We start from the raw sequence: 24733 nt of genomic DNA on the forward strand, positions 1-24733 counted from the left end.
AAGGATTTTCTTCCCATCTGACTAATGTGTCTTTTCTTTTGAAATGTTAAGAGATTTCCTTTCAGTCTTTGCTGTAACCCTTTTCACCTCAATTTGCACACAAATCAGATTTATTTTCTGAAATAAATGATCATGCACATCAAAGTGATTTTCCCATGAGGTACAGTATATGTGTGAATGCAGTCATCATACAAATGGGATGTTTCAGAAATCATCATTGGTTGCAGTATTGATTGTGTTCACTTGCTGCTTCAATAATATATTTATCTCAAATACTCTGTAGAGAATATTCAGGGGTGGGGGAAAATCAGCATTGCTGTGAATGGGAGACTTAGACACATTAGCATTCTTCCCTATTTGTATAGATATAATCCACATTCAAAGATTCATGCATTTTTCACATACTATATAGTCCAAATTTGAACATACTACTACTACACAATTAAAATAAAGACTCCAAATCCTTCTGCATCGTGGGGATTTTTTATTGTGTGAAGCTGTTTTAGACCTAGCCATTCCTCCTTTTGTGCAACAGGGTGATTTACGATTTTTCGTAGTACATTTTTATATGTGATTGCCCCTTTCAGCATCATTGTTGGAGGAATTGCACAACAATCACAATCTATCAATGTTCACTAGTGCAAATGTGACGGAATCCTGGCAGAGCAGTTCCTTTCGAAGGCGAGTTAAAATCTGCAAGCGGCAGCTGTCAGAGACACAGTAACTTTCTTTAAGCAAGTGATCCAACGAGTGTAATTTGTAGGCTGGAAATGGGTAGAGCAAATGTCTGCGAAAGAACAGAGAAAACCTTGTTTGAGTTTATGTATCAGTGTGTCTTCATGCACACACACGCTCGTGATTAATGCCGTCCTCATATTGAGTCTTAATAGTTTAATTTAATTTTATGTGGGTCATGTCCCATGCCTTTTTAATGGCCCACAGTGGTCTGTGCCAACCGATTACTGCAAACTTGTTAAGACTCATTTCCACATATCAGCATCGTGATATTTCTCATTCTTTTCAGTGGACAATGAAAATGCCTTTTTGGCTTTTTTTTAATCAGCCATGCGGTTTTGTTAAATCAAAGGTCCGGTCTGACCTTCCTGTATGGAGTTCGCATGTTCTTCTGTGGGTTTTCTCTGGGTACGCTGGTATCCTCCCACGTCACAAAAACTAGCATGGTAGGCTGGTTGAAACTAAATTTCCCCTAAATATGCATGAGGGTGCACGGTTGGTCGACGCTTATGCCCTGTGATTGGCTGGCCACCAATTCAGGGTGTCCACCGCCCATAGTTGGCTAGAATTGGCTCCAGCATCCCTCCCATCCCAGACTTCTTTAGTGATAAAATTGAGGCTTGAAATTCATGTTATAAATAACTCATAAAATGCTGTGCTTGGAAATTTATGCTCTGATTGTTTCAACACCTTTCAACTCAATCAACTTTTCCTGCCAGCTAACCTCTTTCAACATTTATCAGTTTAGCATTTTCTGTCTACCATTTTCCTGGAAATTGTCATTCACATTATTCAAGGCTGCCATATTCAAAAAAAATGAATGCATAATTAATTATTCTTATCGTAAAAAAATCTCGAGCAATGTTACTTACTCTTGGGGAGAACTCATCCCGGACACTTCTCTTTTTTGGCAGGAAACATACCTATCTGCTCAGAACGTCATTCTCATAACATCATTTGCATCTTCTTATAGCAGCTACACCCACATTTACCTCTAACTTGACCTGTGCATCTCACCTATATGTTTTATTCATCATGGCGCTCATATTAATGTTTTATTTCTTGATTCCATTGTAAAGCCAATCTCTGAAACCTGTGCTCCTCAATGATCTCAGCATGTAAATATAAACAAAATCCCAACATTCCAGTGGGTGTAAGCTCATTGCCTTTAAGTATCAAATTAATTGGAGAATCATTGTGTATATTGCTTCCGGAAAGTGAGATTTAATTAGATATTCTAAATAGCCCAAAATGATTAAATATTCATTAGATAGCTACAAACTTCCATTGGTGTCCCTTGGCAATAATCTGTTTACCATCAAGTCAGGTTTATTGATTAAGAAAATACATTGGCTGCCTACATTTTCATACTGTACAAATGGTAGTGGGTAGATATTTCATTGATGTAAAAAAAGAATGGTGAGGCCTATAGCAATTATTATAATGCAGTCCAATGGAATAGGGCGATTTGTTCCACTACATCTAGTTAGCACTCAAGTGAATTCTTCAAGTGTGACTGTACCTCATTGGTTGGACTCTGTGACTTTGCTCCCCCAAAATAAAGTTCTCTGTATCCTGGCCTCCTGGGTTATTGCCCGGTCACATTCACTGTTGAGACATTGTACAGTACATGAGTACCCCTGGGACTGTTTCACAATTTGTTTTTCACAGTGTTCCTTTTTTTTCCATCTTGGTCGGCTGCCATGGTCAAAAGTCCTATTTTAATTAAGCTATTCCAAAGACTAAAGAGCTGCAAAATAATCACAGCCCTAGGAGGGACAAAGGATGACATTTATAGTTAACAGTAACAAGATTTGGCTGTTCAGTCTGTAGAGATGAATAAATGCAAACCGATACTCATTGTAATGAAAGGGATTAAGCAAAGATTAAAACCTTGAGTGTTCAACTGTTTCCCAAAAGTGTGTCCATTTAAGTGATGGTGCTGGAAATTGAAGGATTCTTGATAAAATGACAGCGTGTGCATATGTATCATTTCTGAAACACGTGCACGACCTTTCACAACTCAAATACAGCGCTTTAGGTCTTGAACAGTACAGTGCATTGACGTCAGTCGAGAAAACTGTGGTCCACGTTCACGGAACCTGGGTGGAGATGTCCTGCTGTGCTCCTCGCAGGAGAACAAAACATTCACACACAAATACATGCACACACACACGTGGACTTGACCCTTTTAATATGAGAAATCTGAAGCAAAAACATCACAGGGTTTTTGTCAAGGCTGAACAAGAGAACCTGGACTTTTACAAGCAAATTATAGTATTTCTCTACTATATTAATTGCACTATCCATGATTAAGCTAAAGGATATTTATTTATGGTAATCACAATGTTAGGCCCCTAACTTTTTGTTGGCACAGATAAATCGGTGTCAACTATAAGACACAGAAAATAAGGAAAGGAAAATTCAATGTATTTATTTTCAGTGCCACTTTTTCTCACAAAAGTTAAAGGGGTGCTGGAGCCTTGGCCTAATATGTCATTGAAATTTGTCCAGACTGTCTATGCTGAGCAAACAGCATATTTAAGTAACTTTGGGATGTTTTTATTATGTGGGATGGTCCAAAATACCACTATACAGACCCCAAAAACTCAGTGTAAGTTATAAATAAATGTTTGGGAAGAAGTACTAATTAATTCTAATGCATTCTACCCTTTTTTTCTATCAGGGTGCCCAAAACTTTGCACCTCTATAATGTTTATTCACATTCCACATCTGTTAGTTGTAAAACTTTGTTTGGATTGTGCAAGCCCACTCTATCCATCCGTTTTTAATAAATATGTAACATATACTGAAATGAAATCCTGATCAGAATGCCCATAAAATGGAAATATTCTAAATTGTCAAGGGAGGGCATACTTTTCCAGTGTTAAAATCGAATGCTGCCTTATCCTGCATATGAATATCAACATCAGTCAACTTCATTGCAGCTATTCTACCCTCTTAATAAGTATCACAATAATTCCACAACAATAACTCTGCGCCATAGCTATAAAAATCAATTTGTTGTTTTGTAATAATTCATGTGAGTTAATTAAACTTCTTTCCCTGCAGCATTGTTGCTGAAACTAATTTAATTTGGTGGGTAGTGACATTTTTCAGGTGAAAGATCCAGTTTGATAAAATGGCAAACTGAGTGACAAGTCAGAATGGGAGAAACTTGGAAGTATGACTCAGCCTTCACCTTGCCACAGACTTCAAATATAAAAAGTAATCTTTGTACACTATTTTCCCCTCTTCCTAAATCGAGTCGTGCTGTCGTCCATTTTTTGCTTTGCGTGTTTTAATCAACTAAATCATTATTTTTTTTTTTCCTTTGTCGTAATTTCTACTGTCATGTTCTGCTCAATTTATGTTGCTGATCTTGTTTTACTCCTCGTTTGGTCTGGATTACTTCAGACAAATTTCTGCCACAAGAGTTGTAAATATATTCAACATGTTGTTCCATAAATTCAGGTTGTACTTACAGACCAAATTCAAGTTTACATCTTTTCCTGTGTTGTTTTGATATGCTAAAATGTAGCTGCAGTGTGCCAATGATGAATCTTTAGTAACAAATATTCCTTTAGCCATGTGCTAAACATAATACTTACCACTTTGTGGTCATTGAGGCATGAAGAAGGGGATGTGCATGAGCCACCTGCTGCCTGATTGGAATTCAAAGTGCTGATGTTTTTTCCACTGACAACAGCCTGAGGAAACCATGCAATGCACGTCTGAGCAGCTGCTCCAAAATGTTGTCAGACCCTCTGAAACACCCAAAACAAGGCAACCATGGTCATCATTCAAACAAAGAAAGTAATAAATTTTATGGTGAGATCACGTCCCAAGACTTCCACCCTGCCTGGTCGCACTTTGCTAAGCATGACGGCGACAGACTGGATGTTGGGTTGCACGCAAAGCTGAAATTAAAATGTGTGTATGGATGGGGCAATTGATGCAGCTCTAATTACCTAAACTATATTATTGCAGTCAATCATGATGAAGTAGTTGTGGGGGGAATCATGCATGAGTGAATAAAAAGGGACGTGGGAGTGAAATATATCATAGGAATATGGATTCTCAGAGACTTCTAAGCAATCAATAAAAGTTTAAATGCTGCCCAGTCAGTTCAAGTGAGACAGATATTTGGGGAAGCCACATGCAAGAAAGCTGTTTCATTTTATCAGTTAAAATGATACATTGGGAGATTAAAGCATCAGATGTATTAGTAGTGTGAGTATTTTACATTAATAGACTAAAATTCTAGAGTACATTTTAATTGAAAAGGTATTTATATTTGGGAAAAGCACAGTTTTCTAATCTATTCAACTCAGATAAAAGGAAAACTATATGATCGCTAATCTTGGCAGCAGAAATATGATTTACCTAAATGTGCTTGGTTGCACCAAGTTTTGCGTGAACCCACTTTGCCCTTTAGAAAGGGAAACCTGACCATATCTCCTCCTGGTACCCTCTTGAACAGAATTTACCATATGAAATGAGCACCCACAATCTACACATGTCTCAATTTAGCCCATTCACTCTAAATTCCTTTTACTTGTACCACATTGCAGCTAATTTATATTTACGTGCCAATGTGTCCAACAAACGCCTCATTTTGCAAGTGAATTTGAATCAGTGAGCCACAGAAACACTATATGATGACTTTTTTTCCAAATCAAATGAAGTGAGTCGAACAAATTGCTAAATGACTCAAGAGAGCTATTTTATTATATATGGAGAACATGTGTGAATGCTTTGCAGTATGCATGGTTGCCATCATCATAATCATCATCGCTGCCTTCCCTGTCACCATAATTCTCATCATCATTACCACCTCTCCACGATTCATTACATCATCACCTAGCCATATCCATACTTGCTGTACCAACAGGATTGTGCAACAGTGTTCTGAGTAAAATTTATGACTAGGTAACCTCTGGCAAAATGGAGCACAGGTACATGTCATTCCTTCTTGGCCGTGTCACATGTTCACTGTTTGTGCCCATATAAATAATTTGCTTTCTTTCCAATCTACAGCAACTTTGGCCTATGATTTGTAGCAAAACAGAGGGCAGACTGTGTGGTTTCTATGTGCTAGTCGATAAATAAAAGGAGAGGAAATGAGCACTTTAAAAGAATCCATTGGTGAGAATCTAAAAATAAATAAAGAATGCACATGAAAACACATAAAACGGAAAAGTGCTTCATGAGGTCACATTTTGAGCCAATAATCAAAACTTTACATTTAGTAGCTCACCTTGAAGCAGTACATTAAGTCAACAGCAGACTAGGCTTCTACAGAAAACTAAACCAGAAAAGCTTTGAAATGCAATCACACTGCTGCAATGCACTTTCCAGTATTGTGGCATTGTAATAAGGCTTTAACAAAGAAAGATAAATGTATTTACATATATAATATATAAATATATATAATTACATTTTTAAAAAGTACATGCAGCCAGTTCTGTGAAGTCTGACATGATATGGACAAGAACCACGGGAAGGACAAGTCCAGTGTGATCTGATGAAGCAGCTGAGCTTAGTCATTCAGTTTGTGCTTGACCTATGTCATCTTGTCCATGACATTTTAGCAGATTTGAACTGAGTGGGCATCTATCTACCTTTAATAAGAGTGCTAATTATCACCACGAAGTTAAACATCTTGTGCTTGAACTCTGTTTCAAAGGAAATAAAGATAATGAAGGATGGAAGTGCAACCTTTATCTTCACAATGAATGACATACCTGCTGTTTCAGTTTCATCACTCACTACACTGACTGGTTAAGCACTGTGATTCTCTTCATTCATCACAACTGGCAAATATAGTGGGGTTAGAGCCATAGCGCTTGTATTACTGTGACCAAATGTGCAGTTTACATTCTACATCGATTTGTGCATTAAGATATAACAAATGAACACCCTCAAATGTTTCACCCTCCCTCTATCATTTTAGGTTAATAATTTAGTGCGGTCAAATTAGAATGTATGTATTGTCAGTGAATTAAACATGAGCAATAATTTGAGTAGGAAATGGATTCTGATTTGCAAGGATGTGTAGTGACATCCAAATTTATGACAAAAATGTCTAACACTAGCAGATTTGAAAAATGGTAGTAAAAACACATGAAATATGCATGTCAGGAGGGCTATTGTTAGATCACAGATGTTCTGTTCAGACTAAACAAAAATATAATCACCAGAAAAAAACTACTCCTAGTCCCAACCCGTTAGTTAACACCACACACACAAGAAGCATTTTTTTAATGCCACCCTTTAATTTGTAGAAAGGGGCATGTTTATGAAGCCCACTGCATCTCTTCATTTAAATATTAAAAAGAAAGTGCACTCAATAAAAGCTAAGCTTCACAAACAGAGCATTGTTCACTTTAAATAGGAAAGAAAAGATGCTCATTTTGAACTCAGGTGCAAATTATGAGGTTTGAATTCATATTTTACGAGGCACATGATTAGTGTACCTTTGGAGAACATGCTAACTCAACAAATCAAGGTTTGTACCCACCTGGGATTCATCTCAGAATTGCCCTGATACATTCATAAAATTAAAAACACATTTTTGAACCTTGATTTAAAAGCAGAGCTGACCTTTTCACTAGCATTGATTGCCTTCTATGAAATGTCAGTTCTTCAGATATTATTTTAACTGAGGCAACAAAACACTTAATGTACAGTGAAGCTTTAAATAAATGAAGATGAATCCTGGATTTCACATATACAGTACTAATAATGTTTACAATATACACCTAACTTTTCTGACCTATCAATTGACTTGACATATTCCTACGGCTCAAACACAAATTACATTTTTGGAACTTAATTCATGACGAACTTACATTTAAACCACATAGAAAAGGAAAATCTTATCATTTGGAGTTTAGTTATGTGTTTGGTCCAGAAAGTAATTCTGTAGAAATTGTTGGAAAAAAAATAAATTGAATTGAAGAAGCAGCCGTGTTGCGGCAAGCTTTATAAATGAGCTCTACAGCCTCAAGAGAATTCGAGTGGAGAGATAGGTTTCCCCTCAGAGGGATTACCTGGCCATACAGCATATGTCGTATAACTATTACTTTAGAGGGTTGGCTGTAATGTCAGGTAGAGTCAATTGAATCATTTTTCATATATTTTTATGTGGGTGTGAAATTCTTTCTGTATAATCTATATTTTTTTATAGAGTCATTTGAACTGGAAATGCCACACTCAGCATCACTGACTGATTAAAAAAAATTGTCTGTATAAGTCATGTTAGTAATTTACAGGATCATCAGTGAGAAGTGTAATAGTGTTCTGTTGCTGACAGCAAAATTAGTTTAGGCACTATCATTTGGAAGCAAAATGATGGCACAGGTATTGAAATTAGAATCAATTAAAAAGTCATCTTGTGTCATCACGCCATCAAGTATTTGCAATAGACTTTAGAAGTACTTTCATTATGGACAAAGAAAACATACATGGGGGAGAAAAAGAAAGGTTTTACATTATATAATAAAAAGATTATTGTTACAAGCCAGAATTTAACTTCAATGCATGCAATGATCTGGGATGGGCTTTCCATCTTCTTATCTTATTTAATGCTAAGCAAACTACAGTATTTTCCTTTTCTTTTGATTTTTTTTGCACCCACTTAGTATCTCTTATTAGATGGATCCCATTGTAAATGCGCTACACACACATTGCTTATCTACGGGCCCAGTAAATGTTTTACTGATACTAACTCTTTGTAAGTGGACATGAAAGGAAGTATGATTCGTATCCGTGGCAAACCATGAGCACTACATTTGGGCCATTATAGTCCAAAAAAAAGGGGGAAAAACATGTCTTGTAGCCCTTTCTATTCTTAATGGTCCAAACTTATTTTTTGTCTTAGACAAAAAAGTCCCTGAAGGTTCTTGCTTGTACATAGAGATTTGAAATCCACCCACTACCAAAGATTAACAATCTTTTGTATTTTACAGCTCAGGAAGATCCCAAATAGAGACATGCTGTGCGTATTCAACTCTGCCATTGAGGTCAAAAATCATGAAAATAATATTTAAAATAATTTTGTAAATCTTATGCCTTTTGACAAATTAATAACTACTCATATGTCCATATCCCAATTTATCATTTCACATGAACAGATTAATATCTCATTTATCTTGTATGTAAGACTACATTAGTGCAATTGGAGCAACATTGCTAGAGTACAAGCCTCATGGTATATTCATATACTATGTTTGGTGAATTTTTATAGATAAAAGGATCAGTTGGGAATACAGATCTGATTGAGGGGAGAAAACAATTGCCGTTCCACAAATTCATTGTGTCAATGGAGATGGGCTTTGGTGGTGACAGACACAATACCAGGGGAGAAATTGCGCCACTAGATGTGAATGATTCAAAAGCATTCTGCTGTATCAAAATGGAATGAGTCTCTATTATTTATTTTTCTACTGTATAATTGGTAATCATCGCACATTGCCTGGCTACATTATTTCCACAAGGCTCAAGTCAGAGTTGGTTGAAATGGAGCAAAAACGTAAATGGTGCTTCATTAATTCCTATGCCAAATGTAAAGTATCACCATTTATTCATCGTGAATATGCATTCCAGATGACTGGAATGTGTTCTTAATGATTCAGTGTGAGTTGTTTTCTTGACTTTCTGCTGGAGATTAGCATATTCAACAGCATGTTAAATAATTTTGCAGTTTTACAATTGGTGAAAAATGTTGGAGCAGGAAGCAATGCCTGGCGACTCTTTTGAAAATCATTTAATCATCTGTTATTACAAGTGATGCCCTTGAGTCTCCACATTAATTAGCATGTTAGAAAACTGATTTATGGAGCAGTTTAGTAGATTCTAAATCGCTCATGTGTGTTATTAAGTAAACACCACGTGTGCCCTAAGGTTGAAATCCTTAAAGTGAAGCCATCGGACCTCCTCTAATGTGTAACGTGAGTCGCTAGTGTGTCAACTGAGCGTTCGTCATGTTTTTACAAAGTGCTGTCTTTACTTTCTTGTATGTTGTTTACTTCTCTTAATAGGGGCCCTTGTGGTTCATGTAGGATGGATTACCCCTGCAAAGGAAAAGTGCTCACAATGACAAATTTAGACTGATTAATGAATCAATATTTGAGAGAAATGTCTATTTTTTCCAAGTGGAAAATGTTTGAGATCTTTGAGTCTATCTCATAAAAATAAGATTCAAAAATTGATGTGTTTACATTTTTCTTCACTGCATGAGAAATGCTTTTTATATACACATTTTTTATGGGTGAATGTGTGTGAAAAGAGTAGAAAACTGATTCACTGTATGTACAATGTTTTAAAAAATCCATCCATCCATTTTATCTTGCTTATTTGAGGTTGGGTCGTGGGAGCAGTAGCTTCCACAGGGAATCCCAGAATTCTCTCTGCCCAGCTACTTCATCAAATATTCTGTTGGATCCAAAGGCATTCCCGGGCTTGCCGGGAGACATAGTCTCTCCAGCATGTCCTGAGTCGGCTTCACGGCCTCACCCTGGTGCGACGTGAACACAACGCCTCACCAGGGAGATGTTGAGAATGCATCCTAATCAGATTCCTGAGCCACCTCATCTGACTCCTTTCAATGTGAAGGAGCAGCAGCTCTTCTTGGAGCCCATCCCAGATGGCCGAGCTTCTCACCTTATCTCTCAAGGAGAGGGGAAACTCATTTCAGCCACTTAATACAGGTAGATATCACATTTACACACACACACACACACACACACACACACACACACACACACACACACACACACACACGTATATATTCCACTCCTAGCCAAAGTCAGTTCCCATTTTGACACCCACATGAAGTCAAATGAAAACCTTTGGGGTGTTTGGGTGTCCTCATTTCATTATGCATGTTTGTCTAAAAGATGTGAAATTGGATTGTACTCCCTGCACACTCTCTTATTTATTGTGTAAGACACAGCTTCATGTAAAGGTAAATGCCGAAAGGAAAGCAAATATATGGCTAAGAGGCGAGATACCTCTTGAACTGGTTGCAAGGCAGAAATAGAGAAATAAATCATTTACACTCAACATGGAAAAATTTTGAGTGCTCAATCAACCTATGAAGAATGTTTTTCTTCCGGTCTGTGACGAAATAGTAATACTACCTGAAAAAAATCCAGACAGGTAAGGGAAGAAGATTCAAACGCCACATTGCATCTACTAAAGCTTCAACTAAAAAGATAAAACAAAGACATCGGGTTTAATATTGAAAGACCTTTGACATACTTATCAACGTAGTACTGTATGTATTGTATTGAAGCGAGTTCAGTAGTAAAGGATGAGCGAAACAGATTTTAATTTATTTATATATTAATTTATTTATTGCTTTTTGACAACCTACAAGTGAGATCTGTTTTACCCACACATAAACTAGATATTGTTTGCTTGTCTATCCAAGCAGTCTCAAAGGGCTCTGATGGAGACCATGGGGAAATTAAGTTTGGATTCACATCGGATCATCGATCAAAGCTATTTACTTTTGAATATGTATTAGTGGTAATCAAAACTAAAGGCTCATGAATATTGCTAAGTGACAGCAGAGTTGGGAGAAGAAATACCAATCCGTTTATATAATTATACTCTACTGTGTGCTTACAAGAGGTGTGTCATAATAAATCTCTGCTGATCTAAACACTTCACTGACCTGCATTCAAAATTTAGATGAAAGCTTATTAATTTCTTTCCAGAATCATTTGCAGCTTTCAGTCGTTTATGTATATTTTACCTGTCCAGTCAGAAAAAGAGGTACCCTACAGTTCTGCAGCTCATGTCATGAGGAACAGCCATGATGTGTTAAAATAGAGAAGTTCATTTTCTTTCTTTTTTATTTTTTAAATCCTATTTTTGCCTTTATTTCTTTATCAGTAAAATAATGATGTAGGCATGAGAGCTCAAAAGGAATATTCTACATTATGTTGCAATATAATACAGCACTCATCCTGGATTTTTTTTCACAACAGCTCAACTCTAAAATCACCTTCCCCTCATACATAATCAACATTTTCCAAAGGTTTTTTATTCTTAATCTACTTAAGAAAGAATGACCAAGCTAGGCATCTTTTGAAATTGAAAACCTGCATAAAATGAATTGATTTGAATATTATCTACAATGGAGAGACTATATTCCAGGAGAGCATGGGAAGCCCAAAAGGAAGCAGATAAAGGGCCCTGTGACTGAGATTAGACTTTCAAAGAAAATGAAGACATTTGAAAAACCTCTGCTAAACGATTAAAGAAGACACAGAATCAATTACCTGTATCAGATTTCATTTCACTCAACAATCCATAGCTGTACAAGGTAAAACAGAATTGGTAAATGGCCAGTACTTTCAATGCAATGGATAGGGACTCTGTAGGGTACAGAATTCATTCATTCGTTCATTTCCCATAGCCTTATCCTCTCAAAGCTTTGCTAGGGGTACAAAATATGATATAAAACTTAATCCTATCGCTAAATGCTGGCCAGGCAAGTGAAACAGCTCTACTTTGCAGCTAAAAACCACCATCCAATTCCTAAATGATACATCTGAAATGTAATTTTTATCATACACAGTCTTCAACTCTGCTAAGAATACACATAGCAGATGTAGTCTGTTTTTCCTGCTTTTTGTTGCATTCAGGACAAAGCTGCATTGTCAAAGTTGTTGGAAACGGTGGTCAATGAGTCCATTCTGTGGTGTTTGCCTGAGCGTTGAATTACAAGGAAGCTTAAGGTGGGCTCAATAGCTGAGCAGGATATCATTGGTCCTATCTTCCTACCTATTGTATCAGCATCGGTGTGGGTAATTGATGGGGCCATAGCCAGCATGGAAACATCTGAGACATTAGCTCCAAATGACAGATGATACTAACCTAGGGCACAACAACGCGTTAAATGAAATACTGTGTCAGTGTGTAATGAGTTGCTGATGGGACTTTGTGTGTGGGTTGAGTGGGCAACATGTTCTCTATGTCTGAGCTGCAGCTCCTTTGCACAGACTCACAGTTGCAGCAACATTGCATCACATATCCATAAAAATATACATGGTGCATTCCCAACGAATATAAAACATCAAAACATTCACCATTTTATTGGGTGTACCTGCATATCATGTTGTATTTCTTTTTTTAAACATTACTGGTAACAATAGAGATATATATTACCTGTCACTGTATTAATGGAAAGTTAAGCGAAGGTAACTGTCAATCACAAGGAGATATTTTGTGCATTTGTGACTATTCCATCCTTTATTAGCGAAGGAGAAAAGAGATACGGCTGGATTTTAAGAATGAGGGGCAACTAAATGGGATATCAAGTCTTGCATGTGCAGGCCAGGATATTCAAAGAAACTGCACTACATCGGACTCATCCAGATCTTAACACTTTTTCACGAGTGAATTATTACACCCATGTTGGCATGTTTCTCTGGCAGTGTCATTTGGATTCTCACCTTCAGAATTGTCTGCATGCAAAACACAATAAAATTTTTCCAAATTAATTATTTAAATGCAGCTGAAATAAAACTCTGTTATCAAAGCCTTCTAGGTTTCTCATACTCAAACTGATCAAGTGATCTGCCTGAGGTAAACCCAGTGAACCAGTACGTATCTGAGATTCACACAGTAGACAAACTTGGCATGTGCAAATATGAACAAAATTTAACTGTAACAATAGGCAGGAATGGAATTTACAAAAAGCGAAGCATATACCGAATGCTAACTAATGGCTGCTTGACTTTGTTTTCCCTGTAGTCATAACGCTATCCAGAGTCCATAATGTAAGTCCGTTTCTGAATCTTTAGTCTTGGCCATTTATAAAAGTGCCTTTTTACATTAAGAACACTTAAAAAAGGATAATAGATGTTAGATAGTATTCTTCAGAACATGACCTTTGGTGTCTTGTTCCTTTCTACAGATGGCATCTGAGCAAGTGATGATTGCAACACCCCTCTAGTTCGTGCTACCAAGAAAGGACTGTCAACCGATAGTCTCAGATCCACTTTGGGATTCTAGCCCACCCCTTACTTGTGCCACACTTTTCCAAAGGTGGTGGACAGCATTAAGAAAGTGAACAAGGGGACAATAGAGATGGATAATTAGTGGAGAGTTGAAACCATTACAAATGTACTCCGTATTAAACATTGAATTGGTGAGAAGACTGAAACTAATAAAAAAAGATCCAAGCAGAAATTGAAATAACCCAGAATATACAGTAAGGTTTTCATATTTCATCTTGTACTACTTTAATGTGAACTCCTGCAGGCTACAGGTTGTCAGAATAATATTCATGATATTTGTGGGAACGAGGCAATTCTCTTGGTGCTACACTCGACATATTGGCCCATCAATGCTTCCTTCTGGTGGCAGCAATAGCAGTGTAGGATAGGATTCATAAATCAGAAGCCAGCAGGGAGGGTAGATGACATTGATGCATGCGGGGACACTGAAAACACTGCAGAGGGAGGGCAACCCCCCAAACCCCCCCAAAAAAGACCAAAAAAACTAAGGGGACAAGCGGAATGACATCATATGCCAAAGATAGCTATGATGAGAGGAGGGGGAGGCAAATAACTTTTAACAGAGAGAACAATGAACCATTTTTTTATTGTTGAAGGCTGCAATTTAGCTGCATAAAGCCTCTCACAAGCTGCCCACACTCAATTGTATTTCTTTAACACAGTGTCCCTTCAAAGTCAAAGCAATAATAAGTCATATTTTCATAACCATGAGGTGCTAGTAAACACATCTGTACACAAGGCACAAAGGACTAAAGACACCGTGGCGATTACTTCAAGGGCAGCCCCACCACAATCTATTTAAAATGTTGCTTTTTAAAAATAAAACTTTACTTAATGATTATACTTTTATTGTTACACCAATCGTAAGTGTATATTGGTTTATTGTTTATTTTACCGAATTGGGCTGTTTCTTTTGTGTATAGGAATCAATAGATTTTCGAATGGTGCATTATCTAACCAAGCATTAGTTGTACAAATCGACATACGCAATTCTTTTCTATCCCATAATCAACAATGTAATGGGCAATGCTTTAACAGTAGTCAGTGAAGACTTTGGAGCGGTTTCAGTCATGTCATTGACCTTAGCCACTGTAGGTGGAGGCATAGGAAAATGACGTTTTGCTGAAAGGAGTAAATTGGGTATTAGGTTACACAATGTACGTTGTGGCTATATAGACCAAATAACATTGTTTCAGAAACTCAGAGAAAGGCAGACGCATGCCCAACTGGTTGGCAGAGTCGAGATAACAAGCTGGCATTCATATTTATGCTTCCATTCAATAGGAACTGAACTGCCACCATACAAGTAATTTGACTGCACCAATACATAAGTCAGACGCAACTAGCATTTCCATTGAAGCCTTTTCATTTAGTAAATTTAGTGGGTCGGTCGTCTGTGAAGCCCTCCAGTTTAGAATAGGAATATGAATAAACTAGACATGACCTTCAAATCACTGGACTGAATTGGACATACAACCAAACCCATCCAACATATTTCAATTTCATAACTTTTGATTAAATTTCAATTCACTACTCTTGTTTTTGGATTGAAAGGGGAAGCTGAAAAGCACCCATCCAAGCCCATGTACTAAGCTCCCAAATCCTGAGCTGACAGATATTAACCAGGCCTTTTTCTCTGAGTCAACAGGCCCAATCACTGAGCTACTGCACAGACCTCAATGAACCAAATAAAATGAACACTGGCACTTCAGTGACAAACTCAAAACTATTGGACTGCCCTTGGTTCACTCTGCAGTGGTTTGAGTGGAAAAAATGAAAGTTTTTATGAGATTGGAGTGAGTAGAGAAGAGGACAGAAAATATCATTTGATGAGAAAGTCTATCACCAATATAAACACCTACCGAGGAGTATACAGAAAGGTATTTAATCATTGCACAAATTCCATACATAAAGTAGCAGATTAGTAATATAATTTTTAACAAGTACCACCAAGAAACATGGATTGAAAAGAAACTTAAACATATAGTACAATTTATACTTTACACTTGAAACAAAGCTTACCACATACACAAACCTAAGATGTACTATAGAATCCATGCTCATGCTAAAGGTAATACATTACCAAAGCAAGTGTCTTTGGCAGTAACACGACATTATTGATTGAAGGAACACCCGCAATAAATGTTAAGCCACAGAACAAAATCATATTTTTATTAAAAGCTCTTTTTACCAGAGAAAGCATTTCTAATCTGGAGCATTTTTCATCACTGTTGACCAGGGAGCCATCCCCAAACGACACTAGAAAATATGACTTATTAGACAGTTTATGTCTCTTAACTCCTTCACTACCACCTATTTTCCGGATGACCAAAAATCCATAGTGGTGGCCATTTTCGAATAATTTATGCTGTGATAATAAAATCACATAAACCCCTAAAACGAAAGATTACATTCCAATATTTCATGCAAAGATTTCTTTTGATACTTTTTGCCATTCTTTAGTTACCAGTGGTGAAACATAGGTAGATTTCATGAAAGGTTTAATCATACAGAAAAAGAGCTTTTTGTGAAAAGACAGATTTCAAAGAGATATTTTTCTAACGCCTCTATCATCTTAATGGGGCTTCCCTTCTATACAACAAAATGCCTATTGTTGAACAACAAAGCTGACCAATTCGATTTAATGGCTTTCACCATGGAATATTTGGAAGCCCTACTCAGAAGGATTTAAAGACAACAACATGGCAAATCTAACCTATGTTTTTTGTTTCTTACATTTTCTTATTACCGCTCTGAAATGTTAAGGATTCTTTGAAGGGTCACATTTTCTTTTTATTCCAAAATGAAAACAGAAAATCATCTTTCATTAATCAATCAGATGTTTTACCTCAGAGATTTCAAGTTTCTTAATAAAATAAAATAAAATGACTATTAACTTTTGATTTTGTTGCAATATAATAGGTATGATGGGAAAAGGCTGTTTTAATGAATTTCAAGCAGGAAAGAAGAAGCTGGATCTTCATTTGAGTCTAATGAGCATAGATTGCATTCTGGTAAGCCTCAAACTCTTTTCACAAACATAAACAGCAGATTTTTGAATAACAATGTCACAGGGCTGAAAAGGAAGCAGCTGAAATAAACTCCAAGCATCACGGAGGAATGTGGAGCTGTTCTATTGTTATTTTTTCAAATGCAACTTGAGATGTTTACGCATTAATATACCCTCTCTTATGAAACTGAAACCTTATTTTAATCTCATGCTTTATGGCACAAAAATGAATTATAATTTCATTTTTCATCAAGAACACATTTTATGAATCTAAATATCACTCGTGTAAACAGCATTTTATGCATTATTATGTGATACATCACCATTGAACATGTACATATATTATATTTTTGGCTTTAAGATCCCTTTGCACATTAATTGCGAATGTCAGTCTACTTACTGAAGTAATAAAAGGAAAAAGAAGACATCACTACTCCAAGGACTAATGATCAAGGGAGAAAAAAGTATTTTTAAATCATACTGTGGAAAAAAATGAAGAAATAACGATAAAAACTATTTTAATCACCTGGTTTTGATCAATTTCTTGCTTCACACCAATCTATTTAATTTAGTGTGTTGCAGATTAAATTTTACTGATCACATAAAATCGAAGATAAGAAGGGCCATGTAAAATTAAAGAATTAATACGTTGCATGTCAGGCTGTTGTAGCAAAATGTTTAGCTAATAAGTTCAAAATCGGATTTTAATGTCATTATATCACCATCCATACACATCAAACGTCAATTCGGTATTAAATTTTGTGGTGCAAAAATGACTGTGTATCCCTGGGATGAAACCCAACCGAGTATCTTCACGCATGTCGTTGATACAGTGCATTGCTTTATGATTTATATGTGTTATGGTGGGTTAAAGGGGGGGATGACAAAAAAAGAGTCTGGTGACCTCTACGCTATGATGCAGCTGGAGCTTTAACCTGTAAAATCAAAAGCATTTGCGTCAGCCCCCATCCTGGAAATAGCCTATTTCACAGGGTATGAGAGGCTAATCTCAGCGAAATTACTATTCTTGAGTTTGGCCGCCACGCATAAATGTCACAGTTGTATTGTGTACCTTTGTGCACGTGTCTGAATGTGCATTCAGGTGTTCCCAACCCTATTCAAATTCTAAAATCAAACTATAATTTTTCACCCTAGGTTTTTATTTGTTGTTCAAAATTTTGCAAAGAGGACCAGAGCATCGATTAACTTACAAAATCAACAACATACATTAATTAATCATTACATAAACCAATTATAAAATTCTCTACCTGTTAGTATGCACTCCAATAGATACACTTCTCTTGAGTTTGAAAAAATATATATATATCTTTTTACATTTCATATGCAAGTGTATAGCATTTTTAGGTCTTGTAAGGGTCACAATCAAAACTTTGTTTTTAATAATGGTTGTCTCTAACTCACTAACCATGTGAAATTGGCAAAAAATAGAAATGTTTTTTTAATTGCGCTTTGAGGACTGAAATGATTTTACTCCATGAATTTTGCAACAAGGCAGGGCTTGATAATTTTGATGGAATTTTGCCCAAATATTTTGTCTGTGTTGCGAAATTATTATTCTTGTGAAGTTTCATTTTCAAGCCCCACTTTTTTATTGTCTGACAAATTTGATTGCGTTGTCGGTAGCAGAGAAAAGCAAAAAAAAAAAAAAAGAGAGAGAGAGAAGAATCTCACTTTACACTTGGAGCAATAAACCTTAGTTTCGCTGGTACTGTATATACCAAGATCAAGTTGTCCTTCTCTACAGATGTTGTATAAATATAACTTTTACCACACTCGTGACCAAATGGGAAACTGAAATTAAATAATCAAGGTCGGGGGTGGAAATGAGGAATTAATGTGTGGGGATAATGAGAAGGAAAATTCAGGGTCAAATTAACAGGCACATGAAACATGTACCAGAAACCAAGATTGTATACAATGTCGGGCTTGCATCGAAGAGTGTTTGCCTGTTTGTGTGCATTTCTGTTCACAATTTAACTTGACAGTTTTACACCTCTACCTGACCATAGTATCATTCTCAAAGAGGATTATGTCCCGATACACATATAACCCTCTCGCGGAAATGTTAATTTTTAATGGAAACAAAATTGGTCTGTCGTGTCTCCTTGCAAATTGTCTGTATTATTCATTTCCCGAGAAATATTATTTCTTCAACTGTCTTTCTCTCACTCGGTTACAAAAAGGTCACCGTTCTGAGTAAAAGGCTTGCCTTTATTGTTTCCCTCTTTGCCAGGAAAAACACCTAATTGTGTATTCACAGGAATACACAGCAATTGTGTATAGCATATCCAAAACAATGAACAATTTCCTTCCCATCATTCGATGCAACTTGTACAAATCTTTGCCGTCGTGATTGTCTCAATGATAGCACCAAATGTGCATCCAAGTGTTTGCACAGACACAGACAAATACGCACACAGAAAGGCTCTTGGGGGAACATACCAAAATGCAAGTCTTCTTCTCCACATCAAAGCATCGCACGCTCGTTAGTATGCAAAATAGCACCCTCCACTTAATATGGCACTTAGTAATTGATCGTGTTATCAGTTCTGCAGCAGATGATGAAGAATACAATTACCAAAAGCACTCATTTGGTTAAACAAATCAGTTCCTTGGTCTTTTTGCTGATATAAGACTTTTTCAGGAGGTTATCATACAGTTTTTTTTTCAATGCTGCCAGTGACTTTTTCCCTTTAGCTTTTAAAAAGGCACCCAACCCCTCAATCAGCCCCCCAACAGCACCTTAAAACATAATCGATGCTTACCAACAAGGTTGCCTAGCAGCAGTTGCTTAGTAACCACCAGTCATTGCATTCCACTATGGAGTTCTCACTAATTCTGCCCAGGCTAAATTTAGAAATGTCTTTGATTCATCCCCCTCACTGGATTGACAAGTTGGCAACGCAGGGGGACTCCTGCTTGAACAGACCATCCATTTTATTGTCACCCTCTTAACTGTTTATCCATTTTGATGGGTAAAACAACGTAAAATTAGTGGCAAGAGGGGGCATTCTTGTCAAGTGGTAAATCAATGTCATTCATAATGACCGATCAAATTAAATCGGAAAAGGGAAGCTGCCACCTTGACCGAAAACTGTATTTAGAAGCTGTATGTACAAAATAAATGGATTTAAGAAATTAAGGAAAACCTATCTCGTGATTCCAAATGAATAAGAACTGTCAAAGGAGACTTTGTTGTTTATACTAAGCATCCTTTTTATGACCCTTTTCACTATTCTTTTGTGAACTCAGTCATCAAGTAAAAGGTGAAAAGAGAAAGGAAAACTGTAAAAGCTCCAATGCAAGGTAATGATCGATATCCTTTCACAAACCTAAAAACGAAGGAGCTGATTACTGCTTGTGAGCTCTCCTTGAGAGAAGCAACATGTTGTCCATTTCATTTCTCATCGTATGAAACGTCTGCATGTGTTGTCACGTTGTCTTATTAAGATGTAGTTGCCTTCGCCTTTGAGCTCTCCAGACATCCATCAGTGGATTTGTCATTTGGATGGGAGGCAGGACCAAAGATAAAGCTTGACATTATTTACTGCATCGCAGCAATCTAACAGATACTTGCAATCCCATCTAAGAATAGCTCTCTCTAAATCTTATTCCACCGTTTTAAAAAATATATATTTTTACATGCCTGTACTACATCTCATACCTGGTGGTCAGTGACTTGTTTTGATCCATTTTTCAAATTCTAATTGTAGATAGTGTTGCAAAATTTCATATCTAACTGCCAATCAAAAATATGCCTCTGGGAATACTTCATGTGTGAGCGACACAAAACAATATTTTAATCATAACTAACCAAACAAATTCTTCCTCATTTTAAACATACCAAGAAGCAGCTTACTTGAGTCTGGCACATCGAATCAAAGAGGTGCAGAGATTCTGTGTCCATATACTCCTTGGCCAAATGGGTGGTCACCACAATCTTTGTTAACATGCACTTGTCATGGACACCTTTGGAACTAAATAGTAGGTTGGTCAGGCCCTGGATTAGGGCCTTTAAAAGTGATGCCTGATCCAGATGACTTTTTTCTTCAAACCTTGAAAGGAAAATCCCTTTAATTCAATACTGATACCCTCAGATAATATGGATTGGGAGAGAGAGGTGACATTCTTTCAATTCCACAAATACCACTTACTGCACAGGTGTCAAACCATTTCCACACCAGGCCAAGGGGGTGCAAGTTTTCTGACCACCCAGTGAACTCAATAACTTTTCACCAATCTGTTCCCTCAAAGGGGTAATCAGGTGATTGCAGTCAGGTGCTGTTTGTTACAACAGAAACCTCATTGGTCAAATTGTCTGTGCTGTTTCAGTCAGAATTAAATCCTGAACTCACATGACCATTTGTGGAATTGGTTTGATACCTGTGAATTAATGCAACAATGTTATATTTGGAGAGGACAATTAACCATCACCATTATGGATCAAAATGTTTTTCAGACAAGTTGAATTAAGTGCAAAGATATTTTTGATAATTGTTTTTAGTCACTTAATGAATGATCATTTTACTTTTGTCAGGCATTTACTGTTGTCTTTAAATCAGAGACACGGTGTTTATTTATGATAGAGGTAAGTTGACATTTAGGTGCTTGTAATTGACAGGCATTTTTTTAGAAAGTCATGATTGATGACAATAATTAAAAATATTGCGTGGAAGCACTAATAATACTGTTTTCCTCTGCTGTTTCGACGGTTTTATCTGTCCAAGGGGAAATGAATGGTTTGCTGAGATCAACCTCTGCCATGTTCTCTTTCTTGGGTAAATTATGCTTCTCAGATTGACTTCTAAAGCCTTTGGTTGACTTACCAATGACACAAAATGATTATTTTTTTGTCAAAACAATGTCTTTTATAGAAATATTGGGCCCCAAAACAGCATGTATTGTGCCTAAATAATAAAAATAATAATAACATTAATAAGATACATTTAACTCAACTTGAAATTTCAACATAAACTGTTTCACATAACTTGTTATTTTATTACTGAAAGCTGCAAAGTAAAATTGAAAAAAAAGTTTCTTCTATCCTGCCTGGCTCTTTTTAATGGGAAATCCATTTTTTCTGGGATTAGTACAGGGTTTAACGGTTGGATCATGAGACACAATCCAAATGGGTGCCTTTTATAAATCTGTGAGTTGATCTGGTGTCATACTTTCTCCCTCTTTGCGATCTGCCCAAGGTTTCACTTTTCCTTTATGGGTATTTGGAAGCAGTAAAGTTTTCAGACTCAGAAGATAACTCATCCAACCTCAACAGGAGTTGCATTTTATTCTTTGATTGATTTTGAATCCACAAAGTAATGGCACTGCTATTAAAAGAAATGTAATTAAACCCTCTCCAGTGTATCATAAACAGTGGAGTGGACAGTCCGTCATGTGGAAAGGAAGGAGGATATATTTCATGAGTAGGCATGCATATACTACAGTAGATGTCAATAACAAATATTTGTTAAAAAAAGTCACATTGCCTGTGCAGTATGTAATACATTTTTGAGTTATGGCTGAAAAACATTTCAGTTATAATCTGCTAGTGCCACTGGGTGCATACCTACTTATTAGTATCCTGGTGTTATTTGACATTGTATTATTAATATACTTTGCTTGACAAATATCTGACTGCTGAATTAGTTCTTTTTATGGTCTCTCTTGTCTAGAGTAAACATAAGCTTGGATGGAAAAGAATAGTTGTGCTCATTATCTTGAGTACAACACACACAACAGCCATATGTTGAGCCAAACTATAGCACTTATCTGTCGGTCATTAAAAACAGTTGCTTGTAAGTGGCCCTTTCAACTATCCAGTAACAATTCCTGAGAGATTTAATGTAGATGCTTAGATGAGCTGTCACTGAACTGATATTTCAAAGATATAAAAGGAAACAGAGTTAAAAGAGAGAAATCATCCACCAAGTACCTATACAAACAATGTTATGCGATAAAAGAGTAGGACAGGTTTAAGACTCCAAGTTATGTGTTTTTAGTGCACACTATGCTATTTGAACACATTCTTAATAACAAAAATATGTTTTTCCTGTCACTGTATACTTACTGGACTATATTGTCTTAACACTTTACAACTGAAGTAGAATCCCTGAGCAAAACAAACAATTATTTTCTTCTATTGCAAGGCTACATTTCACCCTTATGCTTAGCTCATACTAATTCAGGTCGATATTTCGGGGTGTTTGAAACCTATGGAGAGTGTGAGGGGGCTTGAACGTGTGGTCTCATAATGCTTTGTGTAATCAGGCATATTCACTCAGTGCCAAAAAAAATGATTTTCCATCTTGTTCGAAACAAATGTGTAGATACAAAAAGAGCCAGTAACCATCACGAGGATAGCAAGTGCCTCCATGGTTATTATTGATTGACAGCTGCTTGCCCCGCCTCCCAAAACCCTCAATTGTAAGACACCGCTCTTCTCGGCAGACTCTGGTCTCGTAAATATGACACAAGACATACTATTACGTCATGACAAAATGTAATCGGGCCCATTTTGACAAAAAGGCCATGCCCCGTTTTTGTGTTTTTAGGGAATAGCTTGTCAGTCACTGCTGAGCTTAAACTAATGTGAGTGCCTCAATCTAAAGGAAAGGAGGTTAAAATGAGCAGGCAGGTGGAAAGGTCTCCTTGGTGTAGCACATGTTTGAGAGCCCCTACAAAGGCTCAGTTCTCCACATGACACTTCAGAGCCCGACCTTCGATCCCAGCATGACTGTGTCTTTTATGGGCTACATTTTCGAAGAGAGATAAAAGCTTCCCTTTGACAAAATAGATTTAGTCATGGAGAGATGAGTGGCAGTGAATAGCAATCTATATTCTGAATTCTGCCATCTTCCACTTTCAAGAGTTCTTTCAGGCTGCCAAAACGTAACTATGTGCAGCAGATGATTGCCAATGCAGAACCAGAAAACCTTCCATAACTCTTGTGATCCCTCCAGTTATCGTTTGCTACCCTTTCTCCCTAATAAATGGCTGTCATGAAGTGCTTCAGAAATTAATTAATTAATAAAACACTCTGCGACCCTGATAAGGATAATTGGTGTTGGAAATGAAGGAATGATAGATGGATGAAAAAACTGTAAAAAGTACTTTAGTTTCTTTTGGCGTCATCTACAAAACTAATCATGAGCGCAAAGAGCTCCATAAGAGCAAAGATAAAACAAAAAGTTTACATTTCAGTTTGGTTAAAAACATGCATGTTATCCCTATTTACAACTTTTTAGTTTGCAAAAATAAAGACTTTGCTCTTGGTTGACAACAGACCTCCTTTTTTCTTTTTTACCACCTCTGTGTTATTGACAACCTTAATGGAGCAGAGCAAATTAAACCTTAATTGACAGTCACTCATACATTAGAAATACATTTTTAAATCATCTGCATTACTTATGACTCCATCTTTATGGATGTGTATGTTAGACACAGAGGTGCGTAGAGGTAGAGAGGCTTATAAATTAGCAATCCTTTAACCATATGTTACATGCAGGCTGTGTGCACCCGCAGTGACAGTACTCAGGTGATGAAATAGGGGAAAAAAGCGAAAAGAAGAACGTGACTGGACTACATTTAGCTGGTTACTTACGTAAGCTGTTGTGGAATGGCCCTTGTGTACCCAGTATTGTATCTACATATAATGTGACGAAAACGTAAAAATCAATTGTTGGGATCTTGGTTTTCTTGACCAGTGAGCATGCTGAAGAAAAAAATCCTTTTTGCAAAATCAAGCGTGTGAGAGGAGAAGTAAAGCGTATTTCTTTCATTCAGTTAAAAACAATTAAATGTTACTAATCAGTTGGGCTACTAGCCATTACATCCCTCTACAATCATGGTGTAAAGTTTAGGTTATTCCTTCCTTTGTTTCATATCCTGGGTTCAAGAAATCAATTGAATTAAAACAAGTTATAGAGTATTT

General features: G+C 36.7%; 1 long non-coding RNA gene across 1 annotated transcript; it reads right to left on the minus strand.

Annotated features, from left to right (window-relative positions):
- Positions 1–463: 463 nt before the first annotated feature.
- LOC144203218 (uncharacterized) lies at positions 464–21002 on the minus strand. The gene is made up of 4 exons (XR_013327628.1): positions 20648–21002; positions 4347–4502; positions 2258–2343; positions 464–787 (listed from the first exon to the last, which is right to left on the minus strand). It is a non-coding gene; the product is annotated as an uncharacterized LOC144203218 (long non-coding RNA).
- Between the last annotated feature and the right edge of the window lie 3731 nt (positions 21003–24733).

The sequence above is a fragment of the Stigmatopora nigra genome, chromosome 1 (assembly GCF_051989575.1).
Source record: "Stigmatopora nigra isolate UIUO_SnigA chromosome 1, RoL_Snig_1.1, whole genome shotgun sequence".
NCBI classification, from domain to species: Eukaryota; Metazoa; Chordata; class Actinopteri; order Syngnathiformes; family Syngnathidae; genus Stigmatopora; species Stigmatopora nigra.